The 20026-nt window shown below is 37.3% G+C and overlaps 1 protein-coding gene across 42 annotated transcripts in view; it reads right to left on the bottom strand.

Annotated features, from left to right (window-relative positions):
* FTO (FTO alpha-ketoglutarate dependent dioxygenase) overlaps positions 1–20026 on the bottom strand; it is a 223412-nt gene that overhangs the window by 7319 nt on the left and 196067 nt on the right. For 2 of the 42 annotated variants that reach the window (XR_015275386.1, XR_015275398.1), the window contains exon 10: positions 9850–9971. The exons of 39 other annotated variants lie outside the window; for them this stretch is intronic. The gene's annotated coding sequence lies outside the window, so the exon portion shown is untranslated. Of the gene's footprint in view, positions 1–7961; positions 8034–9849; positions 9972–20026 lie in introns of those variants that run through there. One more of the 42 variants, XR_015275387.1, reaches the window with a different exon arrangement.

Here is a 20026-nt window from a genome sequence, read left to right as displayed (position 1 = left end):
AACAATCAAGACTTGTGACAGTTTCAATTAAAAAAGCCCATTTTTAGTTACTGTTGAAGAGCACACTGTCACTACCTCTACCCTCTAAAGCTCCCATACTTTTCATAACTTTTTTGTCTGTTTTTGACAAATGGACTTTGCTCATTAATATTTACCAATGTTAGCTAAGTGATGACAAACATTTGTATGACTGTTTGACTACCTGCATTAGCACATGATGCTTTCCCTGGAAGGTGGCTGATACCTCCATGGGCAGGTGTGCATTCACTGAGACACTTGCCTGCTCACGGTTCCCTGGACTGCACTGAGTTTTGGTGATCAGGGTGTCATCTACATTAGAGGACACTGATCATGATGCTAAAATTAACCAAGCTAGCTAAAGTGTGTGTTAATTATGAGTATGCAAGCAGTCAATAAAAGGTTAATGCAAAAGTCAAAGGATAAATTTATTTCAGTATTGCATCACTCTACTGACTAAATGACTAACATTATGCTTTGTTTTTAATCAATATATTTTACAGTAATGCGTGAGTCATTGATTCGAAAAAACATCTTTTTTCTAATAGTTAAATTTTGCAACTATTAAGTATCAAGTGTCAATATACTTCAAACACTCTTTCTTCAGAGCAAATACCTTCTTGTTCTGTTGTCAGGAACAGGAATGCATAGAAGGCAAGAGGCAGCCTCAGGTTCTGCTAATGAATATGATTAATGCAAATAAGAATTATTACCTAGGAACCTAAATAAGGTACTGTGAATTAGAGCCCCTGGATTCTCTTGCACTGTTTGTCTACTCCACAGAAGTGTAGTCAAATCAGATCAATAGGGGTCAATCTGTGGCTCAGACTGCACAGGCATATTAAGAGTGAGGATATAAACAGTCTTTATAAACCTGAGATGGTTCTAATTTAGTTGCCTATTCCCAGCAGTTCAAAGACCAATGGAGATGCCTTGGAAATTCATAGGGTAAGATAAAGAAAATGGGTCTGGCTGACTTCCCCATGCACTGGTATGGTCAGAAGGGGAGGATGGGGCATTTGCCCTTCAGGTACAAAAGCCCACACCTATACACGCTTACTCCAGCATTCCTGAAATTTTATGTTTTATATGGGCAGCTATTTTCTCCCTCCATTTATGCTGGAATAAAGGTGTTACTGTACTGTTACTAAAAATTTCAGGGTAACTTTTAAAACAATGGCCCAGGCAAAAAAGTGCATTTGGATCACTTTACTAAGACAAATGCATCCCTGAAACCCAGACCTGCATCGCTTAAAATGGCACAGCTCTGCTAACACTGGGGCTGTGCTGTTCTGAGTAAGAGCAAGAGCAGCAACTTCTTTAGACACCATCTTTCACTCTGAAAACTCACAATGACTTTACACCTATGGGTCACACATTACACAAATATGGGTTATTAATGTTACAACACAGAGCTCTGCTGTGGAACACAAATCCTACCAGTATAGGTAACTGGGACATGGAGATTTGCTTGTAGGTTTGGATGTTTTCATATTCAAACTCAGCATGGAAATTACTATGTAAACTACGCATACTTACTCTAATCTTAGTATTAGGATAACCTCATGTCATTTCAAGATGACACTCTTAATTGCCAGAGCCTATACAGGAGGATCCAGTGGATTCTCAGCTATCTGAATCATGCAAAGCACAGAGAAAGTATGAGATTATATACATGAGGACAAATACCTTTACCTTGACTTTTCATTTTTATAAAGTGTATATCATTGACAGGTATGAAAAATTTATTTCTGCTGCTGAAAGCAACACAGTTAAAACCTGAGACCACTTAAGTCACTGTTGAAACTCTCTGATGTCAACAAGGCCAAGATTTCAGTATAAACACATTTCCAGAAACTATTCACAATACACATGAGCTAAGATAATAAACACCATCCAAAAGAAACTATGGAAGGAATGAAAAAGGCTGGGTATAGTTTCTCAAAGTGAAATTTTGCAAGGGATACTCAATTATATAATTCAATTACAATGGTGGCTACATTACCGGCATTGTAAGTCAGCTAATACAACATGGACTAACAAGATGTGATGTTCTGTAACTTTGAAGTTGCCACACAAAGGAAAAAATATTGTTTTATCAAACTGACTTGCTCAGTAAAGTACAGGAAAACTCTAAAGTAAAAACTCAAATTGACCAACAGTTCCAAGGAGGTATGTGACAGCTTTCCATGCCCTTTGGGAGAATGGACACACTGTTCCCAAAGAACAGCTGAAGAAATGGCAACTCTTCCATTGGGAGCAAAATCCTCAACAGCCATCGTGTCCCTGGTGCCCTCATCCTGCACAGATGATCACTACTCCAGCCTGATCACCTGCATCCAAGGAAACCAGTCCTATGCTCTCCCAGAGCTTTTTCTGGAGAACTAATCCAGGACATGAGATCTACATAGGGAGCTGGAGCTTAACTTGTTTATAGTCAAAAAATATTGAAAGCTTGACTTCTAATTTAGCTTATTTTAGAAGAAATAGCATATACAGAATCAGTATTTCAGCTGGAATATCACCAAAGGTCTTTTGAAAGGTGTTTGGAAAATGGGTTGATTTATGCCTCATCATGACACAGGTTAGGGTGGAATACTTTCTGATGTCTTTGTTTAAACTCTGTAAAACATAAGGAAGCTAATAATTAAAAACCCTTCACTTGGTATACACTTTTTTAGTTTACATCCTAAAGACTATTGATTGAAAAAATAGAAGATGGAGAAAATATGAATATACTGAAATACCATTTTTTAAATGGCTATATCACCAACAAAATTCTAATTTTTCATGCCAAAACTGACATTTTGAAAGTTAATGAGTTCAATCTAGACTAAAGATTTTATTAGTCTTTTTATTTAACCAATCAGAAAATTGCCAACTTTGGATAAAGCATTTCTTTCAGTTGTTCCCTGCTTGTCCCTCCTGTGACACTGCACAAGTAAAACCTTCCCAGGTTTACTCTACCTTATAAGGATAAAACAAATTAAATCAATATTTGATTTTGCAAACTAGATTTTAGAAGTACTGGTCCCAAATAAGCAGTGAAATGAAGTGGTCAGATGGAAAGAGAGCAGTGCTTCATTCTTTTGGACATCTAATCCCCAGTGCATTCCCAAGAAGTCTGTCCCATTTAAAATAAGTCATTGCTGATGTTCTTTCATGTGCTGTAACTACAGTGTGCCCAGCCATAAATAATGGCTGAGACCAGGACTGCATTTATAGAAGGGACAAAATGAGTTTGTTTCCAGATAAGAAACTTGAAAAGAGAGTGCCAGTTTTAAGAAACGGATAGAGGCAATATCAGTTAAATATTAATCGAAGGAAAAAACCGTATCAGCTGCACAAAGACACAAGAACAAATACATTTGCTGGCATGTCAGATGATCTCTCTGTCTGCTTCTTTCAAAAGCTGATAATGGTTCATGTCACTGGTGCTTTTGGCCCTTACCACAGAAACAAAGTTTACAGTCACTGACTCAAGAGCTTTATGCCTTCAGAATAAACCATTCCATTGGAAATGAGGATGCTGGCTACAATATCCTGAGGCATCACTGGACAAAATGGGATAGCCTAAAAACAGCCAGCCTTGTGTGTACGTTGACAAAGTGAATCTATAGCAGAATCCATCTTTAACACTGGCCTGCAGAGTGCATTTTGCTGTTCCACAGAGAGGCAGGGAAGAGATCAATGAACCTAACACTAAACAGGGTGAAACAACAGTTGCATCAGAAATGTCAGAGTTTCTGTTATTACTCAAATAGTAAACCAGGTAAATATGAGAAAAAACCCTCCACATGTTGAAATAACAGCAACTAAAACACTGGTGGAGTCCAACCAGAGGAGTTTTCAAGTGGTGCACCAATGTGCTTCATATGCATTTGTAAAAATATGTAAAACTCAAAATCATTTAAGAAAAAAATGTTGCTTTGTCTTAATTGTAAATAACTTAAAATACTTTCCTCCTACAATATTAATTAAAATCTGTCAAAATGTATTTCAGTCTTTCTAAACTATTTAGCTCAGTAACTAAGGAAAAAGATAAAGGTTTGTTTCAGCTACAGAGTGGGGATTGTAAAGCCCTGAAACCTCAGAAACATTCCATCTCTGCATGGAAAGAATGAAAGAAAAGAGGAAACAAGAATCTCCTTTCTCTGAGGCAGTAATCTCTACTGAGAATTAATTAATAAACAGAAATCTACCCGACTTCTGATGAGTTTATCAGTGACCTTCCTCACCAGCTCTCCCCTAAAAAGGGCAATATCTGGGAGGTGGCTCTGCAGCACTGAGAATAGTCCTGGCATCAGATGCACGATGAGAATTTGGCTTCCCCAGACACAGTGTTCCCCCACCTTTGTGTCCAACCCACCCAGAAACTGTCCATGAGAAAATCAGTGCACCTCCTATTCCCACAGGAGAACGTCTGTGTGGGGCAGCCTCAGTTCCATGTTTGTTTGATTTTTTAATTAAGAAACATCACTACTCGCTATAAAGTGTAGGGGGTAGGGAAATCCCCCAGAGAAACACTGAATAAATAACATGGCATTTGCTGAAGGATGTAGTTTAATCCAATTTAACTTATAGGTCTAAAAATTGTTCCCTTTCAGTCCTGTTTTCAGATGCTTTTGTTTCCTGTTTTTAGAATAGTATGTGTTCAAGGAATGTATCCTGACTGTATGAGAAGCACGTTTATACATATTTATATGCACACCCCTTCACACCAATACTTGCAAAAAATCCCATTAGTCCAAAAGAGACAGCATTTAGGAGGAAATTTTCAGCACCACAGACACAGATTTAGTTACATACTTTTCATGATCAGCAATGGGAAGGGAGTTATTCCCACCGTGTTAAGAATATTTGGCTTTGACTTCAAACAACGTACAAATATATCAACCTCAATATAATTTATATTCTCTCAAAAGGAACCTAAAATTCTCTAAGCCTTTGCTGAGACATCTGATGTTCCAGTCCCCTCTGTTGCACTGTATGATCGGCTGTTTTATTTCACTTGCAATCCTTGCTTTCCTATGATTTTTTCAGACAAAGAAACAAAATGTCTGCTATATGCTGAGTATAAACACAGCTGACTTGTTTTCCCCAAAGTATCGATTTTATGCACTTTTAAAATAACTATTTTCATTCTGTTTGCATAATCAGCTGGGGCATTGTTCCTCTACATTTGCAGAAACACAGATGGAATTGCTGATTTGGAGCCTTTGGAGAGATTTTATAGTATTCTCTAGAATCTAAGCTTCTATTAAAATAAGGTTTCAAGCACTTCTGGTTGTGAAGATAGCCTGGACAATGTAATTTGATGCATGGTTATCTTGTTGAGTCCACAACCAGACAGACAGACGCAATAGCACCAAGGGAGCTGTGAACTTCCCCCACTTATTTTATTGGGTGTTTACTTGGGGCCAGATGCTCCCCTCTGCTGTGCAGAACAGCGTTAAATGACTGAAAAAAAGAGAGGAAAAGGAAATGGAAATAAAAACCAACAAAGAGGAGAAAAGGAAATCCCCACAGCCCACTTCCCAGGGGGCTACAGATGCCCTCCCTTGCCAGTATTAGACTGCTGGAAGAACTGGGGCTGAGCCATGAATATTTTCATTTTTTTTTGAAAGACACTCTATTTTCCAGAAGAATGTCATCTGAAAAGTTAATGATGCTTCCAGCATCATTTACTCTTTTTCTTTGTCTTTTGTACTCTTTTTTATGTCAAACTCATATAGGTAAGCAAAAATGTAAACACAGGACCATTTTAAATGACACAGCAAGAGGATGGCTCTCCCATTTAATGCCACCTCATTTAAAATTAGCAATACCATTTTCCAAAGAACTTAGGGTCTGCCCTTTTGCGAGAAAGCTAAAACATTTTCCTTGTTGAGTGTATGTTTTTCCATAAGGCACCTTTTCATGTTAATAAAAATCAACTGCTGTATGACAAATCCCTGTTACATAAGGAAAGTAAAATCAAAGGAAACATGACTGAATGCAACTAACAGCAAGCACATTACTTGATCCTTAAATCAGTCTGGAGAGAAAGGGTCTGTATCTTTCCAGCATCAAAGCAATGTAATCCCTCCTGCACCACTCCTGCTGGCTGCAAACACAAACCACCCCCAGAATCCCCCAAATTCCATCAGGACCAAAGCAAGGGTGACCCAGAAGGGGCAGCACTTGGGAGCTGAATGGATCTGCAGACCTTAGACGTTTGTAGTAACCACTGTGCAAGGACTCCACGTGTGATTTTACACAGATCAGTCCCTTGTGCATGCGTGGCTCATAAGGGAGAGTGACACCAAATGGAGATCCTGCCCCAGAAACCACCTGGATCCTCTCAGATTCTTACTAAGATGCACCTCCTGTCTGCTTAGCTCCATTTCAGTGAATTTGCACATTTCAATAGCCAAAAGGAGACTATGACAGACGGATAGCAAACACCACATGTGAGATGCTAACAACGCCAAGACTCTTTCAAGATTAAAATTAAAATCTTGTTTATCATTATAACTTGAGGCATAAATACATGTGTATACATACAGACATCTCTCTGTTTATACATATATACATATATGTACTCCCACATATAAGAGGAGCTTATACCACATCTTCTATCGAGAGCTATAGCCTTGAATGCCTAAGAGGCTTAGGAGACAAAGAAACAAACAAAACTAAAGGTTTATTGTGCTGCAGAACGACATTGTCTTCCCTGTGTTGTGCACCTTGGCTGTAGCCTGCAACCAGAATGTTTATAACATATATTGGAACTCCTACTGTAAGAGCAATGCAATCCTGTGGGCTAAAACACAGTTTCTTTAAGGTCAACATGAGGTGAAACGAACACAGGAAGGAACAAATAATAGGGAAATGAGAAAACAGATACAAGATAGGCCCAAGAAGAGGAAGTAGGAGTTTAGGAATAAAAAAAGGAAAGCCTCATGTAACTAATCACATTTCAAACACTGCAGAATTTCTCCATGGCTGCTGCTTTATTCAGTGATATTTTATGGATAAATCACTACAAAAATATACCACCAAAAAAAATTCCAGTGCTAGCAGAGAAATAGACTTGATATCCCAGGAAAAGCTACAGTACATCCAGCCACAAAAAAAAGATAAAATAATACGGGAACAATATGCTCAACAAGCTGTTTCTCTACAAGTGGAGTAAATCTTTCTGACTACCAAGCAAGACCTCAGATTTTTTTCTACTGCCCTTTGCATTTCAAATAACTGCAAACATTATATAGATATTTGAAATGTGCTTTTCTACTTTCACTTGTAAATAATTTCCATTGCCCAATACAATGTGAAGAAATATATTTCTCACTTTCAAGTTCAGCATCACTATACTTCAAAATTTTTGAATTAAGGCAATTCTGCAATATTTTTTAAAACCAATGAAAACTCCAGTACAGACTGGATGATGATTTAAAGTTACTAGACTAGAATATATTTTAGTTTATGGAATATGATTGCATTCAATCCATTTAAACACAAGATGAAGTACATGCATCTGATCCTGGCCTACATTCACAGCCATTATTTTCAGAAGTACTTACAAAAAGTGCAAGATTCTGATCTATAGCATCCTATCAGTGGACTTGAATTCTCTCAGCACTGTGAACACTTATTCACCCTAATGAGCACCAAAATGCTACTAGCAGGCAAAACCTAAAACGTCTATTGCAACAAATGCACACAGCTCTTCATCATACTTCTGTGGTTAAAAGATCTTTCTGACTGCAATATCAATGACTTTAAACCACAGACTAAGACTTTAGACCTTTTGGTGGTGCCAACTCACTTGTTTTATATGCTATGATATATAGTCCTGGCTTTGAGCTCCCTCTCTCACTACTGATGCTTTTGATGCTTTGTTCTCTTTTTACTTTAGAATGGAAAATAAAAAATAATGCTGAGTTCTCTTCTTACTTTTGAATTCTTCTGATGTCTACCTTCAGAACTCTTCTAACATCCAATTTATGTCATTCTTTTTCTTTCTTATGCTGTGAATTTGAAACGAAAGAAGGTAACATAATATCGTAAGATCTACGGACGACGAAATGGCCTTCAGAGTAAACTTCAGAGTTATTCGTAAAACTACCTGGCCTCCACAGAAAGTAAAAAATTGCTTTGCAATAGATAATGCAACTACTCCTGAAATTCTTCTTGAAGTTATTGCCACAGGGAACAGCCCAAACATAATAAAGTATATGGTGCTAATGCCTTACAAGTAGTTCAGATGGGTTATTCTGTTAGCATTTGCAAGGCACAATTCAAATTCATTTATGTGCTTACTCTTGACTTATTCTTTACCATGAAATGGTGACAAAACCCGAAGTTTTCTAACAAGAGAGGCTAACATGTGCTGTGCTGAGTGACCTGCAAGGCTACTGATGTTATTTTATCATATGATTCCTCCTAAAACACCACATCAGAATTCCAAAGACCTCCTATATTAGTTAATTAAGGACCTGATTCAATCTTCTCTCAGTTCTGAGTGAAATGCCTAGTCACACATTTAAATCTCACTTAGTTCAGTGGAACTTTCAAATATATTTTGGGTTCAGCACAGGTTGAAAAGCCCCACTGTGTAGGGCCTGGGAGGTGATCCCTGCATCGCTGCTAAAGCACAGCCACACACATGTACAGGATTATCTGAAACATCTCTTAAGGACCTGAGGCAGCCATCCTATCCCTACCCCAAACCCTCTCTTCTGCATTTAGTCCCTAGTCCTTGTGCTGCACTGAACGTTCTAACCCATGGGCAAAAATCTGCTGCAAGTTCCCTGAAGTAATGCAGGTAAAATCAGTAACCTACCGAAGGAACTTCTCAGGGGTTTCTGTCAAGTAACCTACATTACACTCTCAGGTTCAAACTCTGTGCATAATGCAATTTTCTGATGTCAAGGAAACAGAAATCTTTTGTTATTGGGTGCCATTTACTGTCCATCCTTCCATATTTTGTGCAAATTCATGGAAAATCAAGATATACATCATGGAAAGTATCCATTTCACTACAATCACAAGAGACCTACTGTTTTGTCATCCTTTGTTCTGTGTCTGCTAAAGAACAGTTATTTAAACTTTATAAAAAGTGGGTGATTTTAACCTTCTACATGTTTTATTTTGTCTAGGAATGTTTTATTTCAGACTCCATTTTTCTTAGTTTATAGGTTGCCAGCTGAGCTTCCTTACAATGAACTGCTGATGAAATTTCTTTTCTCTTCCTGTTAAAAGAAACACTGCTTCCCTGAGTATGCAACTGACCTAATATCCCTCCTATGTTGTTTGCTTTTTCAAATAATATTGTGATCATATCAATCTACAATGCAATGTGGTCACCTTTTTCTCTGCTGAATGCTATTACTCCAGCCTGTCATAATGCCAAGAAGTGAATGTAAACTTTAAGGGCTTTGGCAGTAGCTACATAATCCTCCTCTATTCAGTCCAAACAGCAGGTGTCCCTTTTTCTTTTTTCAATTCTTAAGTGCTCCTGAGGAGTTATTAATCTGTAGTTTGTATTTTTCAGATATGTGCAGCTCTACATGGAAATTTTACCCTCTATCCTGCTCACTGAAGTGCCAGTAGGAGTATCTAGGGGAGTTAATGACACTCCTCAGGAAGATGAGTTCTCTTAGACCTTCTCCTACAGAGTTTGTCCTTTGCACTTTCACTTGATCTTTTCCAGAATTTGACCACGACTGAGCAGAGAGGACACTGCTGCCTGCCCGAACACTGACAGGCCTGGAGTAGCTATTTCTGATAACAGCTATCAGCTTCATCTCCCTTCTCCACAACATCATGACTTCCTCAGTTTACCTGATATTGGCTTGTCTGCACAGCCAGGGTGAAACACTGGTGAAATCACACTATAACCACCTGTTCATTTCAGGCCCCTGAGGAATGCTCCATGCACTTCCTCCTCTTTTTCCAAGTTCCTCCTGACAAGATATTAAAAAAATATTGTTCATTTTTATTTGTCTCATGATTTAAACTAGGCACCAAGCTTCCTGATATATTTATAACCTTTCTAACTAGAAGGCTTTAAATACCTTCAAGAGAACACTTTTGCATTTTGACAACTTCAGGCTCTAAATGGCAACAAAGTGTGTTCTTCGTTCCTGAATTTTAGGAATTAAATACTTTACTATCAATGTAAAAACCTCACTTGGCAGAAGTCAGCTAGGGCTGTGCCACCAAGCTTTTAGCAGTGTTCAAACCTTTTTTTTCTCAGCTTGTACCAGAGCTGAGACACAGACAACATCCACCTTTGCACACAGCCTCATAGAGATATTGATGTCTGGCACTATGTTGGGCAATTAACTCAGAAAAAACTGAAGAACTCTGTGGCCCAATAATGCTGATTTGAATTCTGGAGATTATAGACTGTTAGAGCATTGCTATCATGCCAAGGGAGATGGAGTGCTCCTGGGATCTATAGGCTCTGTAGCAGATTACCAGGCAATAAAAAATCTGGTACAGGACTCATTTGACAGATAACTTGAATATATAAAGCATGACAATCAGTGCACTTTTTCTGGAAAACAAATATTGATGGACAAACAAAATGAGAATAAAATGGAATAGCCTTGTTTCCAGCCTTTTAGAAGTAGGTTGAAGAAAACAGAGAAAAGAGACTGAAGATAGGTGAAAAACACATGATAATGGTTTATTCAATTTGCCTCACTTATCAGATTTATAAATGATAAATTGAAGGGAACTATCTTGTATGGAAGAGCTCTCTTGTCTAGCAGTGGGGGCTGAAATTTGAAAAAGAATCCAGAGAAATTACAATATATGTGTTTTTTACAATGAAGTCAATCACACACTGGGAAAAACTGTTAAAGGAATAGAACATTTCTCATTTCTGACATCTTCAAATCAAGAAAAGATTCCTGCCTGGAAACTATGCAGTTACACAGGCATAAAGCAACAAAATTTAGTAGCTTGTGATAGAAGTCAAAACAACTGACATAAAAATCCAAAATACAATGATACTCAAACTTTTATATATCCATTCTTTAATAAGCTTACTTTGAATAAGACTTTCAAACCTCCTTGTAATAGATCTTGCTATAAAATTATACATTCTAAGTGGAAAAGATACTCCAGGAGAAGGAAAGAAGACAGAAGAGTTCTCTTTTCAAAGTCCCAAAAGAATCAGTTTAGCCTTTGAACTCAGCACCACTATGGAGAGAAAAACCCTTATGTGAGGAAAAAAAGCCTTTTAGGAAGATTCATATTCCCCATTCCATTGCAGTTTTGATAGACAGGTATAAGTCTAATATTTAATATACACAGGTTTAACTGAAAAGAGAATTGGCCAGAAGGTATGTACACACACATAAATTTATTTAGTATTACATTTTGTGATGTAATTTATGAACATATAACCAAACAGCATGTTTATACCTTCACTTACTTATTTCCTCTAAAGACATCATGGAATCACCAAAAATACAAGGTCACATTGAATCAAAGGACATCATCTTGCTTGTTCAGAATATCATTATGGAAGAAACAGGAAAAGCAGCTGTATTACACGTTGCCTTTCCAGCTCTCAAAAACAAACTATTAATGGAGAAAGCAAGTCCTTTACGGTACATTACAGGACCAAGGTCACCTGGGAAGCCATAAAGCCTCACTGGCTACCCACAAGACCAACTTGATTAGTCCCAGTAACCTTCTGCCCTTGCAGAGGGACTGATGGAAAAACCAGTTTTTCAGGAGGCTGCTGACTTGGTGGTCTCACTCTTTGGGTGCAGTTGCACAGATGAAGGGCCTGAGATTCACCTGGAGCACTAAGCCACACTCACTACTGGCTGCTGGAATTACCATGAGCATTATCATTGCATTGATAATCACAAATTCTCTAAACATGAAGACAGTGTAAACTCAGAGTCCATGTCAAGACTTCTGCCAGCTAAAGAGGAGCATAACTTTGGCACAGCAACCAGGAAGGAAATGTTCTTGGAAATAACCTGTAAACACATGCCAGCCACTTTAAAGCACTGTCTTTACAATACAGACTAAACCCATGCTTTCCATTTGTGCCTAAATTACAAACTCTGTGTGTTTTCCCTGCACTGAATCCTCCCTCATATTCCCACAAGAGCAAGCAGTTTGACTTATTAAAACATAATTAACTCACTACAAAACAAATTACATATATAATATGAAGTGTATTAGAACCCAGTGCAGTTTCCCTCTATATTATGACTGAACAATCAACTGCTTTAGAATGCTGGTGCCCACTTCACTGCATCACAACTGGTTATTGTAAACTTGCAGACTGCCAGAACCTCATAAAATAAGGTGATATGGGAAAGAGAGGGGGAATCTCTAGGTTGTAGCCACTTCCACACCAATATTTGGTTTCAGATTCCCTTTATCACATCCCATGTACAAGTGAATAACGAAGTTCTTTCCATAAGCTCATTTACCATAAGCCCTTTGAAGATATTTTGTTTGTCATGAATCTATGAAAAGCCCTGTGAAATTCTTCCTGTGTTGGTCATGGTAAAAATATGGTATTTTCACCATAATTTTCCCAGTAGAATTCTACAAATTTAGGCACAAACAGTGAATAAGCGGGTGTGGTTTATTCTATGATTTTTGGGGGGTTATTTGTGAGAAAGAAGCAAATATTGAATAATGGTAAGACAGCATACAACTTTTACAGACTTTCTGTGTAACTTCTGACTCTGTCCCCAAATTTGAATACGATCTGGGGTATCTCATTTAACTTTATGGTGCTGCGGTGTTCTGAGCCATAAAGAATAAAACCATAGAAACCATAGTTCCATATCAGTAACTGATTAAAGGATGTTAGTTATGCTTAATTGTTTGGCTTTCTGTTCCTTAAAGCAGTCTGCACTATAAGGTGTTCACTGGATGTACCTCTAAAGATAAATCAGCTGTGAGTTCAGGCAATCAGAACCTATACGAGACAGACCTGAAATTGCCATTAATGTTACTTATGGAGATTATAAATGTTTTATCAGCAATAGTTAAAGCTGCCACCTGAAAGGAAATGCAGTTTTGCACATTCCTATAAAATTCTTTTATTTAAAGAGCTATACAATTAATTTAAAGTTCTAACTATATACAAACAAAGATACTTATTTCAGTCTTATTCTAAAACAGTGGAAAATTAGGACAGATTTTAATTTTGGTAATTAAAAATGTTTATTTCTGAAAACTAGTAATTTTGAGCATGTAAGTAAGCACATATGTCATTTATGAATAATTCCTCTTATTTCATAATTATTATGGATATAAAAAGGGTCTTTCTTTGATAAAGGCTAGAATAACTGAAGTAATACAAATGATTTGCTCTAATTCTCTGAAAAGTTGAAGTGAAGCAATAGCTTTATATATGTCTCTATGCCTTTTGAAATAACTTTTTCTATTTCCAAGACAGCTTTTTTGCATTTTTCTACAAAGTATTTAATTTAGTTTTAGTTGTAATAAGGGCATATCAAGTGCTCCAGTAGAGAGTATTTACCTGTAAACTCATCTCCTTCTAGGGCATATTTAACTACTTTCTATGGCCTCATCACTGCTCTATCCAAACACCAAACCCCCTTCTGGTGTCACAGGAACATGTTCTCACTGCATGGGAAATCAGTACCTGAACTAGTCAAGAAAAAAAATAAATTCTAAAATCCTATGCACACTATGCTTACTGAAAAAGCACTTATTAAGCTTATTTTAAATAATTTATAATGTTTCCACTTATCCACAATCTCTTCTGGTGAGAATGAGCACAGTGACACCACATTGTCTATCAGAGCTACTCACAGGCACAGTTTCAGTTTATAGCATGATGCAAAGGATATTTACAGCAAATGCTCAATCACCTTAAATTCAAATACACCAGTCTAAAGTATTAGAATTTATCACATAATATTTTTATGTATATTAATCTCTGTTTAATATTTTCCATCATACTTTATATTTTCATTGAAATTGTCTAATTTCTTCATTAGAAACAAAAACTACTGTGAAGCGTGATCATTTTACAGGTAATGCATAATCATATTTCATATTTAAATTTCCTAGAAGAGATGCACAGTCCAGATTTCATACTAGTTCTAGCCTGCCTCAATCAAACTGATTTATCTTCAAACTTTACATCAGTTTTACACTAGCACAATTGAACAGAGTTTAATGGTCAGTGTTATTTACAACTTAAGCAAGAATTGAGCTCACAGCATTTCTTTTCATGAGGCAGACACCTTGTCCAAGGATTCAGTACAAGTTCATGCTTCCAACTCCACGTGTGTTTATGCAGATGAATGACACACATATTTTAAAAAGTCATGCAAATTACAAGAACAGATGCCATTTAATCTGGGTTGAGTTTTTAACCCCTCAAAAGACAGGACATGTGGATTGTTTAATGCAGTCCCACCAGAGTACAGCATGAGCTCGACTTATAAGAAATTTCAATTAGTTATTCTTTGCTTTCAGGTACTGTAGCCACTACAGCAATTCTACTTTAATTCTATCTGACTTCAATTGTGTTCAAATTATAGCAAAAAGGAAGAAGACAACAAGCTGTAAATATGAAAAGAGACAGAAAATCATTGAGAATCATGCCTTTATGAATATTTGATGAAGAAAGGTTATATCTACTGCTGGTAAATTACTAGAAATTATGTCCATCATGTGACTCTGTCAGCAAAGGTTAATACAAATAGGTTTGGATTTAGTTGAGATGACAAGGAGGATTAAAAAAGATTTGTCCTGTCCTTGCTGCAATTAGTTTTTCTCCCATTATTATTGTAACAGAGTTTATTGTTAGGATTATGGTAACAGAACCCCCACTCAATGAAATCATTTTGTTTTTCATAATTCTGTGCCACTTTTGCAATAAATTTTTCATCTCTCCTAATCTACCTCTTTATTGCACATTTGGTGAAGTGGAGATACAATCATTAACCCATTTCTTGCCATATTAAGTCTCACTTTGACTAAAGAAGAATTGTGGATGCCTTCCCGTGGGCTGCAGAAGGCTCCTGGGCTGCACTCCTGCCCTTCTCCACTGCAGAGCAAGGGAGGAGGTGGTGACAAGGTGGGACATCACACAAAACCCTTTGGACAAAACTGGTGACATCTGATCTTGTCTGCACTAACCACTCTTCTGAGCTCGTGGTGACAGAGAATGGGAAACCTGGAAGCTGTTACTGTACATGACTGCACACAAACAAGAAGGAAGAGGACTTGAAAATCTCACCCTTCCTCTTACACTGTAACCACTCCAAAGCACAAGTTAAGTAGATTGAAAATTTGATGTTTTCTATAGAAAGAAGTTGTTCATAAAACTATCAAGCAACTATGCAAAAGAAATCAGAAGCTTAAGCAAAGGTAAATTTCCTTCCAAGATGCATTGCAAATTCTAGCATACATTCAAATGTTACATTTGCTCCTGTCAGTCGTATTTATATTGCTTTAAATACACAATTTTGCTCCTCTGGAGTTGATAGCTTCTTTGTCCACTTTTCAGTTTGAATATACACTTTTTATCCATGGGTAGCATAAATTTAATTCAGCATTTTCTCTGTTTGATGAAAATAAAACTTTCTGTGTAATTGTCTTGATAAAAACATAAACTAAAACTCCTGAAGTACAAAGTATATTTGAAGGGGTACACAGAATTGCTAGGAAGTGTTAAAAGTGGCTAGTAAATGACTAATTGGAATTGGCATGTGCAGCACAACTGATGGCAAGCAGTCATCCTCTGGTGGTGTCCACTGAGAGTTACATATACTTCTTCCACACTTAACACCACGTGAAAGGAGGGAATTTAACACATCAGAAAGCTTGCTGGATTATCAGAACATCTGATCAATACCATTGACAACAATTCTGTCTAAAAGCATTGGGTCAACCCTAAGTCAGCTATGGGAAGAGGCATTCAGGGTCTCTGCCAATACATTCCCTTTGACCCAGCATTCCCACTTCATCCCCGAGAGGCAGCGTGGCTCCCTTCCCGAGCTCTCCCACCTAACCACTTTCCAGCTGCCTGGTTTCATACAACGCACCCTTCGCAGGAGCTTTGACCCAGCCACAACCAAAACAACCCAAAAACCCCACCAGTGCCACTCTGCAGCACGAGAAACAGGGATTGAGGTCACACGGATGCCGCCCTGCTGCAGCCACCCTTCTTATCAGCTGCAGAGATTGGAGCCGTGTAAATCTCAGCCACGTTCTCAGCATTATGGGACTCAGTGGGATACAAATGGCTTCTTCATGTACCAGGCTTGCTCAGAGAGATTTGAGTTACCTGTGGAGCAACTTTCCCACTCCCTGACATACACCTGGTGGTCCTGAAAGACATCATGACAAATATCCACTCGCCAGATTTAATGCTCTAAAAAGCACCCAGATTTTATTGCTCCAGTTGAAGTTAACTCTCAAAGACAGAAGACAGGGATGCATGTGTCTCGAAGTACCTCAGGTAGCATTAGGGAAATGAAGTGCAATGGAAAAAAAACCATTAAACTCATAGTATATGCAATATATCAAGTCAGACTGCTGTTCTCATGTACTATAAGAAAAGGAAAAAAGAAAAAAAAAAGAAAAAAAGAAAAAGAAAAAGTGATCAGCCTGTTAGAAAAGAAAAAAGAAACATCTCAAAGAAGAAATGTAATATATGGGAATACTGGATCAGTCTAAAAACTTTTAGACATATTGACTGCTACGGAAAAATTCAGAAAGAAGTACAATAAAGAGAGTTACAGCTGTAAGCTAAAATATGCACATAACCCCTAGAAAAAGAATTGCGTGTCACTGGGAAGGAAAAATAATTTTTTCATGTTATCACTGACTTAATTATGTGTTTAGCCCTGACACCAGGCAGCCTGTGAGAATAATTCTGTGTACCTTTGCAAGGCAGTCCAAAGACTGTGGGTTATTTTAAGGATATGATCCAGATTCCAGAAATGCATCAGCCACTGAATTTTGTAACATTTAACTAAAGATGTGAATATTGCTTCATGATTGTCCAATTTGTCACTTTTTCAAAGACTACCAAATGATTCCTCAGAGACACAGTTCTTTAACTCAAGTCTATCTTTTTACAGTGGTATCAAAGTAAAAATACAACAACCTGAGGTCCTTGGCTTTAAAGACAACATAATGAGATCAGAGATTCTGCCTGCAAAGAAATTAACTTATGGCTGATTAATGAAAGTAGCCTTAAATGGTAGGCATCCTGCCAAGAACAGGATACTATAACAAATGGGTAGGGAATAACAGGCACCTTTCAAGGGGCTAGGGCACAGCAGACTAGAAATTTGAGCAAGCTGCTTTCAAATTTGATCTCAGCAACCTGGAATGACCAAGTAAGTCATCTATTTTATAATGTCCTTCATAAATTTCCCCCTTCCATGCATTCTATAATGATGTAGATAATGGATTCACTTAGTTGTTGATGAAAAAAATATTACTATATGATAAAAATATTGCATGTTGTTAAAGGAAAAAAATCAGAAATAATATTTAATAATAATAAAAAAATCTGCTCAGCCCTATGAACCCTACAGGATTTCTGCTACACTCATGATTGCTCCATTTTACATCAGCAGTACGTTTTGTCTATTGCTGTAATTCATGTTAATTATCTTCAACTCAATTACTATTGCTCCTTGTTCTTTTTGTCTAGCATAAGATCAAGGTCCAAAAAAATGAGCTTCCAAAAGACACTTCACTGGTCCTTCTGACCTTTTCTTGCTACTTCTTCTAGCCTCAAATGTGGGTGGTTCCATGTCCATCCAGTTGCTTCTTTACACATCTCCCTCAGGTGGTTATTACATTTTACTACATCAGCCACTCCCTGGTCCAGCTAAAAAATGGGCTTAATATCTTATTCCACAGGACTGGTGAATTTCCTTTGCCACAAGTGTTGAGTCCTCAAACAGATGAAAAACTGTTTGGTTTTTTTTTCTATTTAATTAGCTTTGCCTATGTTCAGCTTGTTTTACCTTTGTTATTGAAACTAAATCTTCTCAGAAAATAAAAGTGAGAGGCAAACATATTTGTTCCTTGGTGCTGCACTTTCCTCTCCTTAAGCTGTTAGTAATTAATGTTTCTAGGTGCATAAACTATACAGCATGATTAGCTTGGTCATGCCACCTTTTAAAAGCTGACATTTTTTTCCCTTTAAAAAGAGCGAAAAATAACTGCAGAAATATTTTTTGATGGAAAATCCAAGATTAATATAAAATCTAGACATTTAGGATCTTGTCAACCTCAAACTGTTAACAATCCCACAACGTTTTGCATATCTGGTTCTGAGTCATTTCACCACGCACTCACTGCCAGGCATGGGTCTCAACAGAACTCCTGATTCTTTTACACACAGCCAGGAATGTTTAACAATTTGTGGAACAAAACATACATAATATGAGCTTATACATAGAACTATTCAGCACTTCTACAGGAGGATAGAAGTTCTAGCTGCTGTCTGAAATCTGTAAGACTATCTATCGATCACAACAGAAACTGCTAAAAGGTTACAGGTGATTAGAAATGGATTTTCCTGAAATAATTTAAATCATTTCAATATGGCCAGGTGAGGACAGTAATTTCAGTTGTCTGAAGTGTTATTCTACAAATCAGCTGGCTTCACCAGTGGCTGTCAGAAGAGTTTGATATTGTCAGAGGGGTTGTATTCAGCTCTCAAAATTGCTCATGTGTGGCTTTGTGTTTGATAGTTGAAGAAGAAAGCAGGCAACCATACATGGCTTTTAATGTGCTTTCTCTAATGCTGGGCACACAAATCCAATACAACTTGTAATACTAAAAACTTTATAATACATGCTGACAGTGAGCTTTTTCTCATCAATCTTATATTAGCTTCACTGTTTAATTTCCAGTATAAATGTATACTGTGCACTTTTGTAAGTGCATTCATTACATGCCTCATCCTATGAAAATTAGTGACTTAGTTGCATTTCACCTGTAAAGAACCTAAGACACTAAACAACCAAATGTTTTGTGCTTCTGACCAAAGGCAGGATTTATCTGACAGACACCTACAACTGCAGGAAAAAAAAAGGTCATCCCAAGTTGAATGGACACCTAGAAAGGCAAAACAAAAATTACTCTGACAACTCAGGGCTCAGAGCCAGGGTTAATGGTTTGAATTCTACCTGCATGACAAAAAAACAACAAAGTACCATAGAGATTCATGCAAGGAAACATTGAAGAGCCTGGCTCTTCAGAGAAGACAAGGGGTAACATCAAAACTGAAACGAGATATTTTAACCAGATATATAAAAAAATAAAATCATTCTTCCCATGAAGACAGCCAAGTAGCAGAACAGGTTGCCCAAAGAAGTTGCACCATCTCCTTCTTTGAAGTTTTCAAGCTCTGACTGGCTAAAGCCCTGAGCAATCTGATCTGATCTCATTGATAATAATGCTCTGAGCAAGAGGTTAGTCTATACAATTCCTGAAAGAAATCCTTTTTAATTTCATTTATTCTATAAATCTGTGAACTAGTTTTTGACCTTTTTTCATTAAAGATATTTTAAATGCAGACTGTCTCTTCCCAGAGATGCAACCTGTTTCCATAATAATATGCAACTGAAACATTCTTAAGTTGAAGGTAAAAATGTTGACATATTTCCAACTTCCCAAAAAAGAATGGGCAAGAAAGAAAGAAAATACCCAAACCTTTATTGCCATAAACCAACACAGTGTGGCTTAAGTTTTCCCAAGTATTAACATTATAATTAGGGAACAAGAGGTTTTGTTCCAGCTTTGGGTTTCTCACAACAGCCTGCCTCAACAGGAACTCTCGGAATTTGTGACTACTTTAAGCACAAATTGTTCTTCCAAAGAGATGTTGACTTTTGTGGTCTATTAAACAAGCAATACAGAACTGTACAGTGACGCAAGTGCTTCAGGCTAAGCTGAACATAAAACAGCTCCTTTCCCCTAGGGACTCTCTAGAAGTATAGACAAGATTAAAACTAAACTTCAG

Source organism: Cyanistes caeruleus, chromosome 12, assembly GCF_971803275.1.
Source record: "Cyanistes caeruleus chromosome 12, bCyaCae1.hap1.1, whole genome shotgun sequence".
NCBI classification, from domain to species: Eukaryota; Metazoa; Chordata; class Aves; order Passeriformes; family Paridae; genus Cyanistes; species Cyanistes caeruleus.
This window is presented reverse-complemented; position numbering and strand designations above follow the sequence as displayed.